We start from the raw sequence: 17682 nt of genomic DNA, 5'->3' as shown, positions 1-17682 counted from the left end.
TCCAGGATAGTTCCTTAATATTTCACAAGATGTCAGCATCTTTTTCAATTATTATTATTTTGGAAATTTGTTATTTTAAGACTACAAGATCGCCTCAGTTTTATCATCTCTCTTTTCTTCTGGCAGAGTATCAAAAGATTCTATCTCTGGTAGCCACAAGGCGTTTCTCAGGCGGAGTCCTACACTCAACTCAGGTATAAAAGAAAGCCTTAAATATTATTAAGTGTTTAAGAAGCGTGGTGGTTGCTTTTAGTAAGTGGAGTCTCTTTATTTCTTTCCTGTGAGAAGATTCAACTTTGTTGCTGTTTTTAATGTTGAGGAATTGTCGTGTGTGTGTGTGTGTGTGTGTGCGTGCATGTAACATATATTCAGTCTATTGTATGCTCCATGAACCATCATTCCAATTTGAAGGCAGGATATTGCTTTTGCTTTAGGGATTAGGGTTGGGGTAGCAACCTCAGCAGTAGTCATACTGGTGAGATGTCCTCTGCAGTGGTCTCAGAGGCCGTGACTATCAGAGGTCAGCAAGCTGTAGGATAAAATGACATGACAGCGTATCAGGTGTCTGTGGCTATGGAACAAAGCACCGTTGTGTTTGTTCATGATAATGTGGGTAAGTAATTGGCACTGGGCTCCTCTGGGTGCTTCTTTCTTGATCCCCCCCACCCCAGGGTTATTCATGTGGTTGCAGTCACCTGGCAGGTCAGTGGGGAGGGGAGGTTGGTGAGTGTAGGGGATGTAGCTGAGATGGTCTACAGGCTATTTTATATGAGGACAGAGAGTGTTCAGCAGCAAGAGAAGATATGCCTAAATGCACAGCAGATCTCAAATCTCTGCTTCTATCACATTTACGAATGTTCCAGTGGCCAAACCCAGAAGCAGAGGCATGGATTCGAGAAGATCTGATTCACTGGGGACCATCAGTGTAGGAACCTTCCACGGTTCTTTTTTTAAATTTACTCCCAAAGGTAAAACTTGCAGGTGGGTTGGAGGTTCTGCCTTAGAAAGTAGATTTGAGAATTAATGAGATCTTGATTTCCATTAATACATTCCCCTTTATAATACAGAAAAGTTCCTGGGTAATGCAAGTGGTTTGCAATCAGCTGCTAACTGAATGATAAGCGGTTCAAACCCACCTAGCTGTGCTGCAGAAGGACAGTCTGGTGAACAACTTCTATAAAGATTACAGCCAGGAAAACCCTAGGTAGCAATTTTATTCAGTTAACACATGGGGTTCCCCAGGAGTCAGAGGGATTATACACACAGGCAAGTAGGACCTGTGGAAACAAATTCATTGACCTTGAGCAATCCTTTAATCTCTAATCCCATCTGTAAAACTCACCTCACAATGTTATGATAGGAGCCCTGGTGTGGTGCTATTGGATAAGCAATGAATTGCCAACCATAAGGTCGGCAGTTCAAACCCACCAGTCACTTCTTAGAAACCCTATCTATGTACAGTTGCTGAGTCAGAGCTGACTCAACTATACTTAACAACACAACAATGTTATGATAAGGATCAGATGAGATCATGGCTGTTTGTGAAAAGTATAAAGCCCTACATATACACATATACATATGTGTGTGTACTTTTCTATTCATCAGGATGTGCTGGGAAAGGGAACTTTAAACTCTAAGTACAAGATATTGTACAAGTATAGAATGAGAAAATAGCACTCCAGATGACTGGGGTATAGAAATAATTTTTTTTTTTAATTATGAAACGACTTCTTGGTTCCAGAAACCATATCTCTGCCTCTCAAACCAACCAAGAGAAAACAGATTTTGCACTTGTTTCATACATCTCCTTTGTCTTTTGTGCTCATCCTAAACTGTTCCTCTGTTTCACATGCAACTTGCTCTCTCCTGCTTCTAATAAAGTCAATCCAGCTCACAAGACATCTCCAGAAAGTATTTGATTGATCACACTCCAAGTTGATCCCTGCTCACCCATCCATCAAATGTTACCAAGTTCTCTTTTGTGTCTGGCACTGTGCTAAGACCTGATGACACAAAGATGAACGAGGCATGGTTTTTATCCTCTAGGAGCTCACAGACTACCAGTGAGATGGATGCACAAACAGAAAATAGCGGTATTATTTTTATGCTGTGAAAGAAAAATGCACTTTCATTCAATAAACATTTAATGATCGTTTCTTCTGTGTGTATTTTAAGCTGTTGTAAAATACAAAGATGAATAAGATATTGTCTCTGTTTCTAAGGAGTGCCTTCTGAAGGATAGTGTCTTGCCTAGGTCAAAGGTCACAATTTAGAAACAGAGTAGTAGACATGAGAGTCACATGGGAACCCAGGATATGAGCACTTGCCAGATTGAGAGGTCAGAAATTTCTATAAAGTGAGAAAACAGGTAAAGGCTAAATTCTAGGCAGAGAGAACAACATGTACAGAGAGACAGTGACTTGGGACAGCGTGGCATTTTGGAGAAATTGAAAGCAGTCTAGCATGATCCATACATATATGTGTGCATAAATGTGTGTGCATATGTACATGTATGTTTATGTTATTCTACCATTTTGAAATCTTAACCTATTCCTTTGCAATGATTTTCCCCACTGTTTTATGCCCATGATTCTTCTGTTTGCCCTCAGAGTGGATAATCCCCCTTATTCTCCTGACAACAGGGGGTCCTGTGGGTTCTTTATCTGTAACTCTGAGAAGTTCCAGGATTTCATCTTGGGTTTTCCTGCAGGGCTTTTCTTAGGTCCATCACTTAGTGATGATGGATGACAAGAGCAGGGACAAGGTTCTGCTCCAGGCTACTTGAGGGGCTGCTGCTTTTTCTAAGGTTCACTGGGGGTTGGGCAGAAACTCTGGACCTTTGGAGTGGGGTTATATTGTCTAGGAACCATAGAAAGAACTGCTCTCACTTCCCTCAGCCTCCCCAGACTCCAGAAGGATCCACTGAGCGTGGTCATCTCATAGGTTCAGGTTGACCTCATAGATTCTTTACAGGGAAAAGGGAATGCCATGGACACTCTCTTATATACTCTTCACTCCAGCCTGGTGATGCCTAGGGTAAAGGTAAAATCATTTCCCCAAAGGCTCATGATTATCCACTGCATTGCGGATTCTGACTCATAGCAACACTATTGGGCAGGGTAAACGGCCCCATAGGATTTCTAAGGTTGTAAATCTTCAAGCTCACCAGCTGCTCCTCAGAAACCCTATACAGGGTCGCTATGAGTTGCGATGGCACTTAACAACAACAACAACAACAAATCTTTACAGAAGCAGACTGCCACACCTTTCTTCCTCAGAGCAACAGGTGAAGTTCATAACCAAGTGCTTTGACCATTCTGCCACTAGGGCTCCCTGCATGGTTGCTCAGGGACTCAGGATTTAGACCTGGGTCTATTTGATTCTAGATATCTTTCCACTGTCAAATTACCTTCTTTTCTGTTGTCTTCTCATCCATTGCCCAAGCATCCCTTTCATTTCCAGTAGTATGCCATGTTTGCTCCAGAGGTCCATGGATCAACACTGGCATAATTCTGTCCAAGTCAAAGAGCACCCCACTTCACTCCCCAAACAAAAATGTCAGCCAGTAGCTAGTCCATCAGCCAATCAATGAACATTTACCATCCAAGGCACTCCTCCGGGGGTTCAACTAGCATGGAGTAGACAATATAAAGAGAAAGTTTTAGGCCTTAAGAAGTTTCCTAGCTAATTTGAGATCTAAGTGCTGGGGAAAATGTCAGCGATCATTTTTTTTTCTAACCCACTCACGGTCAACAATAATAGCTTCTATGTAATGCACACTCAGAGCATTTTGGAATGTAATCGGCATCTTTCTTGAGCCTCAAAAGATTGTGAGGTGAGCATGACCTCTCACCCACCACAGTAGGCATGAAGTGAGCTTGGTCTTGGGTGACAAATTCAACAATGTTTATCACTTTAATACATGGCCTTTCTGAGACACCTCCCCACCCAGCCTGAGTCTCCTCCATGAGAGACCCTGTCAGTGATATTCCAACCTCGATCTAAGCATCAACTACCAGCAGGGGTGGGGACTTCCAGCCTCCCAGGTTTCTGGCATAGCCCCAACACTTTGAGCAATTCCAGTCCTTTCTTATTTTGAGATAAAATCTCCTTCTCTAGAGCTCCCTTCCATGGAATTAGGAGGAAAAGCCTTGTGCTGAATACAAGCCCTGAAGGAGGGGCCTGGGGAGCATTTCCTTCTGCCCCTCTCCCCATGATCCAGGCTTGGAAAGACAGCTCTGAGACCTTGGCTTCCTCTCTGCTCAAGGCTCAAAGGCAGCCACTGTACCTGCCCGGAATTCTGCATAGCAGTGTTGCTTCCTCATACCTGAGCCATCCAGCAGCCTGCTGCACGCACCACCCCTGGTATGAACACACTATTTAAGGGCAGCACACCAGAATTGGCAGTGAGTCACATCACCCAGGAGGGCAGCCAAGCACCATTCACTTCAGCACCTAGTTGTGCCGTGGAAGAGACCCTTGCCCTCACCATGGCTTCCCTGGGGCAGATCATCTTCTGGAGGTAGTGTATTCTTTCTATCCTTACAGGTAATGGGAACAGGGGTGAGGTCTCTCAGGGGTGCTGAGGGCAGTTAGCCTGTCCCACAAAGCTCCACCTGTAACTGTATCGGACCCAGTACTGGGTTGGCAGTGGCCTGGTCAGATCAGAGTCTAACTGGACTCAATTTAACATCACATCCCAGAGACTCAGGACACTCAGTCAGGGTTGGGGAAGCTTTTGGTTGGTGGTTGGCATAGAAGGTTGGCACCTGCTAGGGCAGCTCTGGTTAAGGAATATATGCTGAGCTGGCAACTCCACTGCGAAGTCAAGTCTTTTGTGGGGGCACTGAGCAGGATGCCACAGGCTTCTAGTGGGTTGAAAAGGATTGATGATGGGCCGCCTCCCCCTAGGAGAGGAGTTATGAGAATAATGAAAGGAGTCTTATCTACAACCCCCAGGATGAAGGAGGTGACCATGCTTTATTTGTTCTGTGTGGCTGTGATTTCTTGGTGCTGTTGAGTAATTCATACCAACCTCCCTCCCCACCTCACCTCTGCTCCATGGAGTCCCTTGTGTCCCTGGGAGTTCTTTGGAGGGGAGACCCCCCCACACACACACTCCTACTGCTGCTGTCAAAAAAGACCTTTACTGAAGGCCAGAACCTGCTCCACCAGGGAACTAGGGTGGGCAGGGGGAGGGGGAAAGATACATTAAAAATTTCAGGAGAAGCAGGAGCAAGTGACCAATGCTGTTGATCCAAACAGATGAGTAGAATGGTGGCAGTGGGGGGAGGGGGGACTTAGTGAAGGAGGAGTTATGGGACTAGCTAACTTCCCAGAATTAAAGAAAAAAGGAAGTTCCCTTCCTTTTGCGTCTCTCCTTTATCCCCTTTTCTCTTCAGGGTATCACTTGCCTTTCTGGGAGGAAAGAGATGGAGAGTGAAAGGTTTTCTTGAGATGTCAGTCACAATTCATGAATTATTAGGAAGACGGTTACTTGTTGGTTCTGGAGGTTGTTTGAGGGAGTAAGCATCTAATTTCTGTGTCAATTCCCAAGGAAATGAAAAAAAATATGGGATGGTATGTGGAAAGTAAGAGGGAGAGAAGGTAATCTCATTGAAATTAGGAGCTTATTCCCTCAAACAACCTCCAGAAAGCATTAGCTTTTCTGAGGTAGGACTTGAAGAATCTGCAGGGATTGCATGGCTAGCATTTTGCCCTGTCTCTACTGGCAGAGACACTTCACTCTGTCTGATCCCTAGAGAAGCCACATAGGTGGAGAGGGCTTTTCTTTTCAGACTTTTGTGCACTTTAAGAAAGTCCCTGAGAAGCAGTTTGTCATTCCAAAAAGCTAACGTTTTACTAACATCTTCTACCTACATGCCTACCTGCACTAGGAACTTGAGAGCACATCTCCTTTAATACTCACCACAACCGTGTGGCAGTTCATTATCACCTCACTGAAGTGTAGTGTGAACATGAAGGGAGTAGAGCCACATTAATTCCAACCTCTCTAGCTTTGAAACCCCAAACTTTCTCCTCTGCCATGCTTACCTTCCCTGGCCCCTATTCCTGCCTGTCCTAGCTCCCCCACCCCCGATTTCTCCGGCTCAATGGATGTGAAACACTCCCCATGCAACAAGTAGCTCTGTTGTTCCAAGGACCAACGTGTGGGCTTTCTAATAATACATTTCAACCAGTCTGACTGGTTTTGCTGGAGGATTAGCAGGAGGTGGGTGTTCAAAATGTGCATCCCCCACCCTTTGGAGACCCACTGGAATTAACAGGCTCCTCTTGTTGGCTCCAGTCCTTAGCTGTTTATGCTCTGCAGTTGCAAAAGCAGGAACAAGCCCCAAGGACAGTGGATCCTTTGGGAAGAAGAGGCTGCCAGGAAGGGGGTCAATGGGCAGCAGCGTCTAGAAGGGGGATGGCAGTGGGGACCTGATTTGCACTCTTAGTCCTTACAAGCCCTCTTTATTTGATTTAATTGCCTTAATTTGTAATATTACCTTTTCTTGAGGCAATTGTGACTTGGTAATGTGTGAGGCTGTGAGAGAGCCTACCACCCTCCGCAGGCACAGTGAACTATTCTCTTAAATAGGTACCAGAGAGCTCAGTTCTCACTCTTAAGATGCATGCCACTCAGGAATGCAATACTGGTGTGCAGTTTCTGTCAGTGTGGCCTCTTTGGAGCTTTTAGGAGCTGCATGGCCAGAACCTCCTCCCCTCTTGCCATCATGGCTGTCAACTGCAGAAGCGTTCCCCTACGGTACATTTGTAAGTGTCTGCTATGAGTGTACATTTGTGAGTGTCTGCTATGAGTTAGAGGATAGGAGGATAGAAGTGGTGGTGGTGGTTATGTGCCGTGGAGTTGGTTCTGACTCATGGCAACCCTGTACAGGGTTTCTGAAGGTGTAAATCTTTACAGGAGCAGAAAGCCTCATCTTCTCCCGCGGAACAGCTGGTAGTTTTGAACTGCTGACCTTGAGGTTCGCAGCCTGAGTCATAACCACCACGCTACCAGAGCTCCTAGAGGCTAGGAGTAGGGGGTGGAAAAGTCAAGATCCCTGGTCTATGGGCATTGTTTCTAACCATGGAGGAGGTAGAAGTGGTGGTGCTAAAGTTCTGTTCAATAATAATAAAAATACCTATTAGTTACTGGGCACTGCACTAAACTCAAAGGTGACTAAGACACTGACAAGATTATAATCTAATAGAGGAGAATGATTCTCAAACAGATGATTCTACCATTCTATTTGCAAGCTATGAGACCGTAAGCATAGGATGCAATGGAATCACTTTCCTAACCCAAGGCTTAAGTTTCCTGAGCCAGATGATGGCTGGACTGAGTCTTGAAGGATGAGTTACTGTGATCCAGGTGAAGAAGGGTGGGCAGGGTACGTGGGGCAGAGGACACAGTATCCAATACCTAAAACTAATGACCCAGCATGCTATATTGAAAAGTCACAAGCTATGTTATCATCAGACAGAGAATGCTGAAACTAAGTATATAATGGTCAGATTTTGTTAGTCCATACTTACTACACTTAGAACTAGAATTTTTTTCTGTTACTGATAAGAAGGTATGGAGTGTCTTAAAGCAGAGGAATCATGGGGGCAGTGTAGAGGAGGCTATGGAGGGAGGCATAATGCCTGAAGGCTAGGAGAGCAGTAGAAGAAGAACTTGCAGTAAAACAGATAAGGAATGATAAGGATCTAAATTAGAGAATGGTAACGGGGAACAAGAGGAGAGAAATGGATTTAAGAAATATTTAGCATTTAAAGAAGTAAGACTAGAAAAGTGCTTGGGAGAGCAGGTAGAATGTTTCAGAATAGGGGTGAATGAGGCAAAGGTCTGAACCTGAAGTGACTCGGGTGATTCTGGACTAGGCAAAGTGAATTGAGGGAGAAAGAAGAGAGATGAGAATTAAGTTGGAGGCAAGCTGAATTTGAAATTCATTTAAGGACAGCAGAGGAAGGGAAGTGGAGAGGTAGGAAAACTGAAGAGGTAGGAAGACACCAGGATAGAGAAGCCTCATGGATATCAACAGAATAGTTTTATGAAATGCCCTGGGCTAATAGCACTGTCATACTACTGGCTTCAGGTCTGACACTGATGGAGACATATAATCCAGACAAAAGTATGGTCCATGCAAACTTTAAACAGAACAAAGATAGTTTTATTCTGAAAAGTGAAGAGGACATACTTCTAAGTACCTTCTAAACTCAGAAGAGGCCATTTGATGTGGATCTTTCAAGTCTCACGTGTGCACCGTGTATACAGTCAACAGAGAGGGACAACTCCTGCTTGACGTTTGCCAGGGTTGCAACATCTGGTGGCTCTCCTTCCAGACAGAAGAGACACGGGTTGAAGCTTCAGTGAAGCTAGTTGATCGACATGGCTTTCAATTTAACCTTCTTTTCTGTTCTTCCCTTCCTTCCTTCCTCCCTCTCTTTCCCTCCCACTCTTTCTAGACTCTGGACTCTTCATCTGTCCCATTGTGATTTTCTATCTGAAGAGAACTGTTTGGAGCATTTAAAACTGGGGGAAATCAGAGACAATGGAATTGGTGAAGACAAAGCAAAGGAGGGTAGCTGCTGGGTGGACAGGGACCAGGAATCTTTTTTCCAGAGAAAAGTGAATGAAACAGAGAATGAGGAAGGCTGGAGCAAAGCAGGCTCATGTATCTTTGTTCTGGAATAGTGACTGGTACCTAGTTCAGACATCCCAGACCTTGAAGGCCAGAAAAGATGTTACTTTAGCCGCACTGTGAAAGCTTGCCTGATGAGAAAGCTTGGGGTGGATCACAGCCACAGGGCATGTGGACACTTCAAATCCTGCTTATATAGAATAGGATGGGCCCAACCATAGGACTCTCTGAGCCTGTAAAATCTAAGGCTACTGGGCAAAGTTACACAGAACAGAGTCCACTCCCATGAAAAGGACGGGAATCTGGAAGATGAGGTAAATTGCACTTTGGAAGAAAAAGCTTTAAGGGGTGGCACTTGTCATCTTGCTCCCATCCGGTAATATTGTATTCTGAGCCAGTGACTTTTCCCCATCTCCACTTGTTGAAATGTTTCCCATTTCTTTAAATATTCACTTCCACTTTAAAGTCTTCATGGATCTCTCTATTTGAAATGAATTTTCCTACTTTCATATTTGGCATCCTGGTGTGGCTCTGAAGGATAAGAACTCAATCACAAGGTTGGTTTGAACTATAAAGTCGGCGGTACAAACACACCAGTTGCTCCTTGAAATCCTATGAGTTGTGTTGTGCATAAGGTCACTATGAGTCGGTACCAACTTGACAGCACCTAATAACAACAATGTCGTCCTGGTGTGGCACTGTGGGCTAATGCGTCAGACTGCAAAGTTATTTGAACTGCAAGGTCAATGGTTCAAGCTCACAGCTTCTCCTTGGAAACCCTATACAGGGTCACTATGGGTCGGAATCGACTCGACAGCACTTAACAACAACAATTGTTTTCATAGAACAACAAAATGACTTTGAGGGAGGGAAAGAATTGACAAGTTTAACTACAGCCTTGAGTTTAAGGAATCTTTTTATCAGAATTTTTTTTTTTTTTTTTCAGTGAACTTAAGAGACATCTTTCTAGTCCTTGTTCTGTGAGATTGGGGTTGAGGGGAATACTTTGCCACCTGAGGGGCTAGACTTCATGAACTCTATCTAAGGCCTTTGTCTGGCTTAATGCCCATCTCACTACTCAAGCTGGTGTTCTGTACCAATAGCTTTAGTATCTCCCGGACACTTGCTAATAAGATAGAATCTCAGCCCTGCCCCAGAACTACAGAGCCAATATCGGCTTTTCCCATGACTCCAGGTGAATTATATGTACATTAAAGTCTGAGAAGAATCTCAAATATGGTCCCTGAACTGGAAACCTCAGCAATACTTCAGAACTGGTTGGAAATGGAAATTCTCAGACTTCACCCCAAACTTACTGAATCAGAAACTCCAGGAACAGACCTGACAATCAATCTGCTTTACCAAGTGATTATGCTTAAATTTGAGAATCATTGTATTAGCCTTCTTTCTGGGCTCTTTGATTCCTCAGGGGAAACTCAAGGATTTAATCCAAGTAGATATAAATTTTACCTGGGATCATGTATCATTCCACGTTTTCCTTAAGAAATGTTCTAAAGAGCAACAGAAGGGCTTTTATGAGAACAAAGGGGAAAAAACACAGTTTCTATAGATAAGAAATGAAGGTTGTATTTCTCTTTATATTAACTTTGTACAATCCCAGCCCACAGGCATGCAATGCTTCAGATTTACTATTACATCACTTCCAATATATTCCTACTGCTCCCCGCACAGCAGTAATATGGGAAAGAGCAGATGGTTTTTTCTTTTTCTGCAGACTTAGAATGAAAAATGTCATAGAATAAAGACCATGAAAGTGTTGAGAAACAGAGAGAGCAGCTGTAAAATTTGTTGTTGTTGTTGTTGATAGGTGCTATCAAGTCAGTACCAACTCATAGCGACCCGATGCACAACAGAATGAAACACTGCCCGATCCTGGGCCAACCTCGCAATTGTTGCCATGCTTGAACCCATTGATGCTGCCACTTGGCCAATCCATCTCGCTGCGGGGCTTCCCCTTTTTCTCTGACCCTCTACCCTACCAAACATTATATCCTTCTCCAACGACTGGTCCCTCCTGACAATATGTCCAAAGTATGAGAGATGAAGTTAGGCCATCCTGGCCTCCAAGGAGCACTCTGACTGCACTTCTTCCAACACAGATCTGTTGGTTCTTTTGGCAGCCCATGGCACTTTCAATATTCTCCTCCAACACCATAACTCAAAGGCATAAATTCTTCTACGGTCTTCCTTATTCACTGTCCAGCTTTCACATGCATATGAGGTTATTGAAAATGCCACGGTTGGGTCAGGCACACCTTAGTCTTCAAGCTGACACCTTTGCTTTTCAACACTTTTAAAAGGTCTTGTGCAGAAGATTTGCCTAATGCAATATGCCATTTGAGTTCTTGACTGCTGTTTCCATAAGTGTTGATAGTTGATCCAAGAAGAACAAAGTCCTTGACAACTTCACTCTTTTCTCCATTGATAAGAATGTTGTTTATTGGTCCAGTGGTGAGGATTTTTGTTTTCTTTACATTGAGATGTAATCCATACTGAAGGCTGTGCTCTTTGATCTTTATCAGTAAATGTTTTAAGTCCTCTTCACTTTCAGCAAGCAAGGTTGTATCATCTGCATATTGCAGGTTGTTAATGAGTCTTCCTCTAGTCCTGATGCCACATTTTTCTTCATAGAACCCCACTTCTTGTATTATTTGCTCAGCATACAGGTTGAATAAGTATGGTGAAAGAATACAACCTTGTCGCACACCTTTCTTAATTTTAAAATATTCAGTGTTCCCATGTTCTGTATGAACACTGCCTCTTGATTCAGGTATAGATTCCTTATGAGCACAATTAAGGGTTCCGGAATACTCATACTTCACAATGTTGTCCATAGCTTGTCATGATCCACACAAACAAAAACCTTTGCATAGTCAATAAAGCAAAGGTAAACATCTTTCTGATATTCTCTGCTTTCAGCCAAGATCCATCAGACATCAGCAATGATATCCCTCATGCCACAGCCTCTTTTGAATCTGGCTTGAACCTCCGGAAGTTCTCTGTCAATGTATGCTTGCCGCCGTTTCTGTATTACCTTTAGTAAAACTTCACTTGCATGGGATATCAAAGAGATTGTCTGATGATTTCTGCATTCTGTTGGATCACCTCTCTTTGGAATGGGCTAAGACTACGCAACACTCATGGAAGCAGCAGTCAAGAAATCAAACAACGTATCATTGCATTAGGGAAATCTTCTGCACAAGACCTTTTTAAAGCGTTGCAGAGCAAAGATGTTAGCTTGAGGACTAAGTTTTGCCTGACCCAAGCCATGGTATTTTCAATCACCTCATGTGCTTGTGAAAGCTGGACAGTGAATAAGGAAGATTGGAGAAGAATTGATGCTTTTGAGTTATGGTGTTGGAGGAGAATATGGAAAGTGCCATTGGCTGCCAAAAGAACCAATAGATCCATTTTGGAAGAAGTGCAGCCAAAGTGCTCCTTGGAGGCCAAGATGGCCAAACTTCATCTCTCATACTTTGGACATATTTTCAGGATGGACCAGTCACTGGAGAAGGATATGATGTTTGGTAAGGTGGAGGGTCAGAGAAAAAGAGGAAGACCCCCAACAAGATGGATTGGCCAAGTGGTAGCATCGATCGGCTCAAGCGTGGCAACAGTAATGAGGTTGGTCCAGGATTGGGCAGTGTTTCATTCTGCTGTACATAAGGTTATTATAAGTCAGCACTGACTCAGTGGAACGTAACAACAAAATTTTCTGGGTTTCCTCTTTTTAAAATTTTGATGTGCAGGTATATTTGTTTTCTTTGAGGCTACCCTGTAATTTATTAGTTATTTTCCTATTTTAAACAGTCTGTTTTGAAATCTATTAGATGTGATAGCCATTTGGAAGTTCTGTATCTACACTATTCCTTCCTTTTGCTTTGTAGTTGACCTCATTAGACATTGATATCTCTGGTTTCCAATTTTTAGTCTTCTAAGTTTATTTTAGAGTCCTGGTGTGGCACTGTGGATTTATGTGCCAGACTGAAAAGCTGTTAGAACTGCAAGGTCGACAGTTCAAGTTCACCAGCTGCTCCTCAGAAACCCTATACAGGGTCGCTATGGGTCAGAAATGACTCAATGGCACTTAACAACAACAACAACAAGTTTGTTTTACTTTAAATTTTTCTATATATTTGAGTTATGGGTGGTGTTGTCATGTATGGTTTTGAATTAAGAACAAACAATCTCAGGTTGTTGTCTGTTACTGTTTGTTGTCAATTCAAATAAAACTCCAGTATTTTTTGTAAAGTTGGTCTGGTTATTACTAATTCCTTTACTTTTTGCTTATCAAGAAGTGTCCTAATTTTGCCATTGTATTTGAGGGACAGCTTTGCTGGATATATGATTCCTGGTTGACAATTTGTTTTTTTCTTTCAGAGTTTTGTACATGCCATCTCATTGCCTTCCTACCTGCATGGTTGTTTTTTCTGAGAAATCAGAGCTTAGTCTTATTGGTTCTCTTTGAAGGTCACTTTTTGTTTTTTCCCAAGTGGCTCTCAGGATTCTTTCCTTGTTTTGGAAAGATTGATTATAATATATCTTGGTGATTTTATTTTGAGATTTATCCTGTTTAGAGTTTGTTCAGCTATTTGTATGCTTATCTTCTCATCTTTCATGATGTTAGGGAAGTTTTCTTCCAACAACTCTTCAATAATTTTCTCTGTGATTTTTATTGTCTCTTCCTGGTCTGGAAATCCAATCATCTGTAAGTTATTACTCTTCATTGTATTCCACATAACTCTTAGACTTTCTTCATATTTCTAAATTTCTTTTTTCTAATTGTTCTTCTAGCACACTAGTATTAAGAGACTTATCTTCAAAGTTCACTAATTCAGGCTTCCATTGCTTCAAACCTACTCCTTTACCCTTCCAACACATTGTCCATTTCTGACATCTTAGTATTAATCTTCTGGATTTCTAATTGCAGTGTTGTTTCAATATTTGGATTTTTTATTATCTGTTTGTTCTTGTAGTGTTTTCCTGAATTCTTCTAAATGTTTTTTGTGTATTCTCCTTGCCTTCCTTGATCTTTTTGTCAATCCTTATAAGGTACCTAAATATCATTTTTAAAAAGTCTTTTTCAGTTAGTTCCATTGCCTTTTCTTCTTCAGAAATGTCTTCTGGCTCTGCATCTTGGTCATTTGTTTGAGCCATTCTCTCTCGCTTCTTCATGTAAGCAAAAATTTTCAGTTGTCTTCAGGACATTGTGGGGTTGTAGTATTTGTATTTAATTGATGATTGTGTGTTGATATGTTCTTAGGCTCTCATTAACTATCTCTTGTGGGTGTAGTTTGAGAATGGAACATGTGTACACAATTCTCATTGTCTGTTTGTGAACCTCAGTCTAGGATGGGTTCGGATGGTGGTGGCTGTTGTCTAGTGTGGATTAAGTGGTATAGAAGTTGGTATTAGCTTGTGCCTAGTGGGTGGAACTCTAGGGGATACAGTGGTGACTGGGCTGCATGATGGGCATAGTTGCTGTCTTCTTTGTGTGAATCTGCTTCTGTCGCCAAAGCTACTTTATAAGATGGTTGCTCTGAGTGTGGCTGGCCATTGACAAGTCAGCCTCCCTCTCTTGCCATCCCTGCTCAGCTTCTCTTCCCAGAAAGCACTCAGTCCTCTTCTCTAACCTTTCCTCTGAAGTTCAGGGTTCCAGGATTTTCCCCTGTGTCTGTTTCATCTGGTCTCTCATATCTTTGTTGTAGAGGGGTCATGTAGAGCATCTGTCTAGTCTGTCATCTTGCTGGAAGTCCAGCCAGAATTTTTTTTTAAAGCAATCTTTTATTGTGTTTTCATTGAAAGTTTATATAGCAAATTAGGTTTCCATTTAACAATTTCTATACCGGTTGTTTTTACAACGTGTCAAAATAGCCACTTTAATTGCATTCTGGTTGTTCCATTTCCAATAATCTAGTTTTTCTGGTCCCTTATCTTCTCATCTTTGCTTTAGACTAATTGCTGACCTTTTGTTCTCATATAGATGGTTTTGTAATGGAGCAACATACTCACAGATATCCTTTATTTTTGTGTTCCAGTCTATTATTTTACTAAAAGATGACCACAGGAGATTGTTTCTGTTCAAGTTTTAAAGAATACCTCAAGGCAGTAATCTCAGGGAGCCCTCTAGTCTCAACTAGTTCAGTAAGTCAGGACTTATTAAGAGTTTGAGTTTTGTTGCATATTTTTCTCCCATTCTTATTTCTTGATTTAAATGACCAGTAGTGGGTCTGATAAGGGCCCCAAGCACCATCTAGTTCTGGTCTCAGGCACATTGGCTGTGTGAGCTATTAACCCTGTAAGTTAGTATATTCCTTACACTTTCTTTATCTTTTATTTTATTTCTTTATCTTTTGCTCCTGATTAGTCTAGACTGATCGTTGTATCTTAGATGACTGTCATAACTTTTGTTTTGTTTTGTTTTTTTTCTTAAATGTTTTATTGTGAATTATATGATAGTTTACATGGAGAACATTCATTTTACATTCATTCTATCATATATCGTCTCATTGCCATGGTTACAATCTCCTCCATGCAATCCTTCCCCTGTACCCACCAGGTCTTCAGCACACAGTCGCTCTCCCTCTCTGGATCTAAAGTCTCCAGCTGCTCCATCGCTCCTGTCACAACTTTTTAAGACCCCAGAGGCTACTCATCTCAGTGGGATGCAGAGCATGACCTTGTGCATTATATTATGCCAGTTGACTGAGTTGTCCCATATGACTAAGGTCTTAAGCCTTCAAACTCAGAAAACCAATTTTGTAAGGTGCTTGGTTATGTCTGAGACGCATCTGTATTATTCCCCCTATGAATATATTTGCATGCACACATATATCTGTATATATATGTACATATAGAGGCTTCTGTATGTGCATACATATGTACTCAACTGTATCTACCCATACACATCCTTGTCTATATACTTACATATGTGATCATACACTCATTTTTTTTATTATTAGTAATGTTGCAAATTATTGTAGCCAGATTTTGAAAATTTTTGCCACAGTCAAATGTCTAAGACAAAGAGTAGAATTATTTGACAGGGGTATATTCAGAGTAAGGACAATGAGATAGTGACTTGACCAATAATAAATTAGTGTTTCTACTTTCCCCGACTCTGGCTCACTTTCTGCAATTTTTTCCTATGAGAGTCTTTAACAGGGTTAAAGTTCCTCAGTATGAGCTATCTATGGAGTGACTAGGTATTCTGACATCCCACTGGAGATCTGGTCATCTACCAGCTGTTAATTAGGTGCCATTGTTGTTTTGTGTCATTGAGTCAGTTCTGACTAATATCCACTATTTATAGAGTTTCCAAGGAGCAATTAGTGGGTTTGAACCACCAACCTTGTGGTTAGCAATCCAGTGCTGATGCTACAGTGCCACTATTTGTTAGTGCCATCAAGTTGATTCTGGTTCATGGTGTCGTTAAGTGTCATCAAGTCGATTCTGACTCATAGCAACCCTGTATAGAGTTCCCAAGGAGTAGCTAGTGAGTTTGAACCACCAATTTTGTGGCTTATCCTACAGCCCCACACCTAGGAGTTATAAAACTTGGGCCAATGAAAGAGGAGGGGTAAAAAGTGGGGTTGGTGTTTCTCTATGAGGAGAGGTCAAAGGTGGGGTTGGTGTTTCTCTATGAGATTACAGAGTTAATCTAATTAAAATTAATCTAATTAAAGTGGTTAATTGTAAAGGAGCTCTGGTAGCGTAGTGGTTATGAATCGGGCTGCGAACCTTAAGGTCAGCGGTTCGAAACTACCAGCCGCTCCGCGGGAGAAAGATGAGGCTTTCTACTCCCGTAAAGATTTACACCCTCGGAAACCCTGTACAGGGTCGCTATGGGTCGGAACCGACTCGACGGCACTTAACAACAACAAAGGCTTAAAAGACATTTAAATGGGGTTCTGATAGAGTTTATTCCCTACAGTGAAGGCACTGCCCAAAGTGAGGATACTTATAAAAGAAATTCTTAGATTCCTAAAGGTGTTGCTACAAACTCACAATTTAAGTTCTTATTGTGAAAATGGAAAGAAAACCTATGAATTGGAACCAACCTGATTGCACTTAACAACAGCAACAACAAACTGTGTATCTGGAAGCACAAATCCTAGGATTACAATCATGAGCAAGGGATGTAATGTAGTGTAAAGTGCCATCTAGTAGGTTCCAATTCATAGCGACCTTACACTGGGTTTCCGAGGAATTGCTGGTGAGTTTGAACTGCTGACCTTGCAGTTCAAACTGCCCTTGCAGTTCAGTGCTTATCCTACAGCGCCAAACCATAACTCTGAGCAAGGGATGTTGTTGTTAAGTGCTGTCAAGTAGGTTCCAACCCATAACAACCCGGCATAGGGTGTCTGAGGAGCAGCTAGTAAGCTTGAACTGCCGGCTTTGTGGGTCACAGCAACTTTGCAGCCCAGCACATTAACCCACAGCACCACGCAACAGTCCTACCATTATTTAGAATCAGACTACTAGGGAAGACAGATAAACACATAATTACAATATGTTAAGTGCCACGAAAGGACAGGAAAGTTTCAGATGCTTTGTAATCACTTCTAATCCAGTGTTGTTGGTGATAATAGTGGTGAAGCAGAGAAACTTTCTGGAGGAAGTGGCTTCTAATCTGAGTAGAAACTAGCCACGTAAGGAGAAGGGGAAAGAATATTCAGGTAAAGAGAAAAGCCTATGGAGTGGGGTGGAGATGAGATGAGAAAGGCAAAGTGGGAACCAGAATTCATAGCTAGAGAGATTTACATGAACCAGATGTAATCATCTCAACAACTGAATCAGGTGGGTTTTATCCTCATGATGTCGCAGCTGAGTTAATTACAACTTAAAATGATATGAGAAAGAAAAGGAGGAATGGTTAGGAGGATGAGGGAAAAAAAATCACTTTTTTTTTTTTTTAACAAGTCACTTTTTTTTTTTTATGTTTTATTGTGAATTATATGATAGTTTACATGGGAGAACCTTAGTCTTACATTCATTCCATCATATATCA

The sequence above is a fragment of the Chrysochloris asiatica genome, unplaced genomic scaffold, assembly GCF_000296735.1.
Source record: "Chrysochloris asiatica unplaced genomic scaffold, ChrAsi1.0 scaffold00302, whole genome shotgun sequence".
In the NCBI taxonomy this organism is placed as follows: domain Eukaryota; kingdom Metazoa; phylum Chordata; class Mammalia; order Afrosoricida; family Chrysochloridae; genus Chrysochloris; species Chrysochloris asiatica.
Note: the sequence above shows the minus strand (reverse complement) of the source record.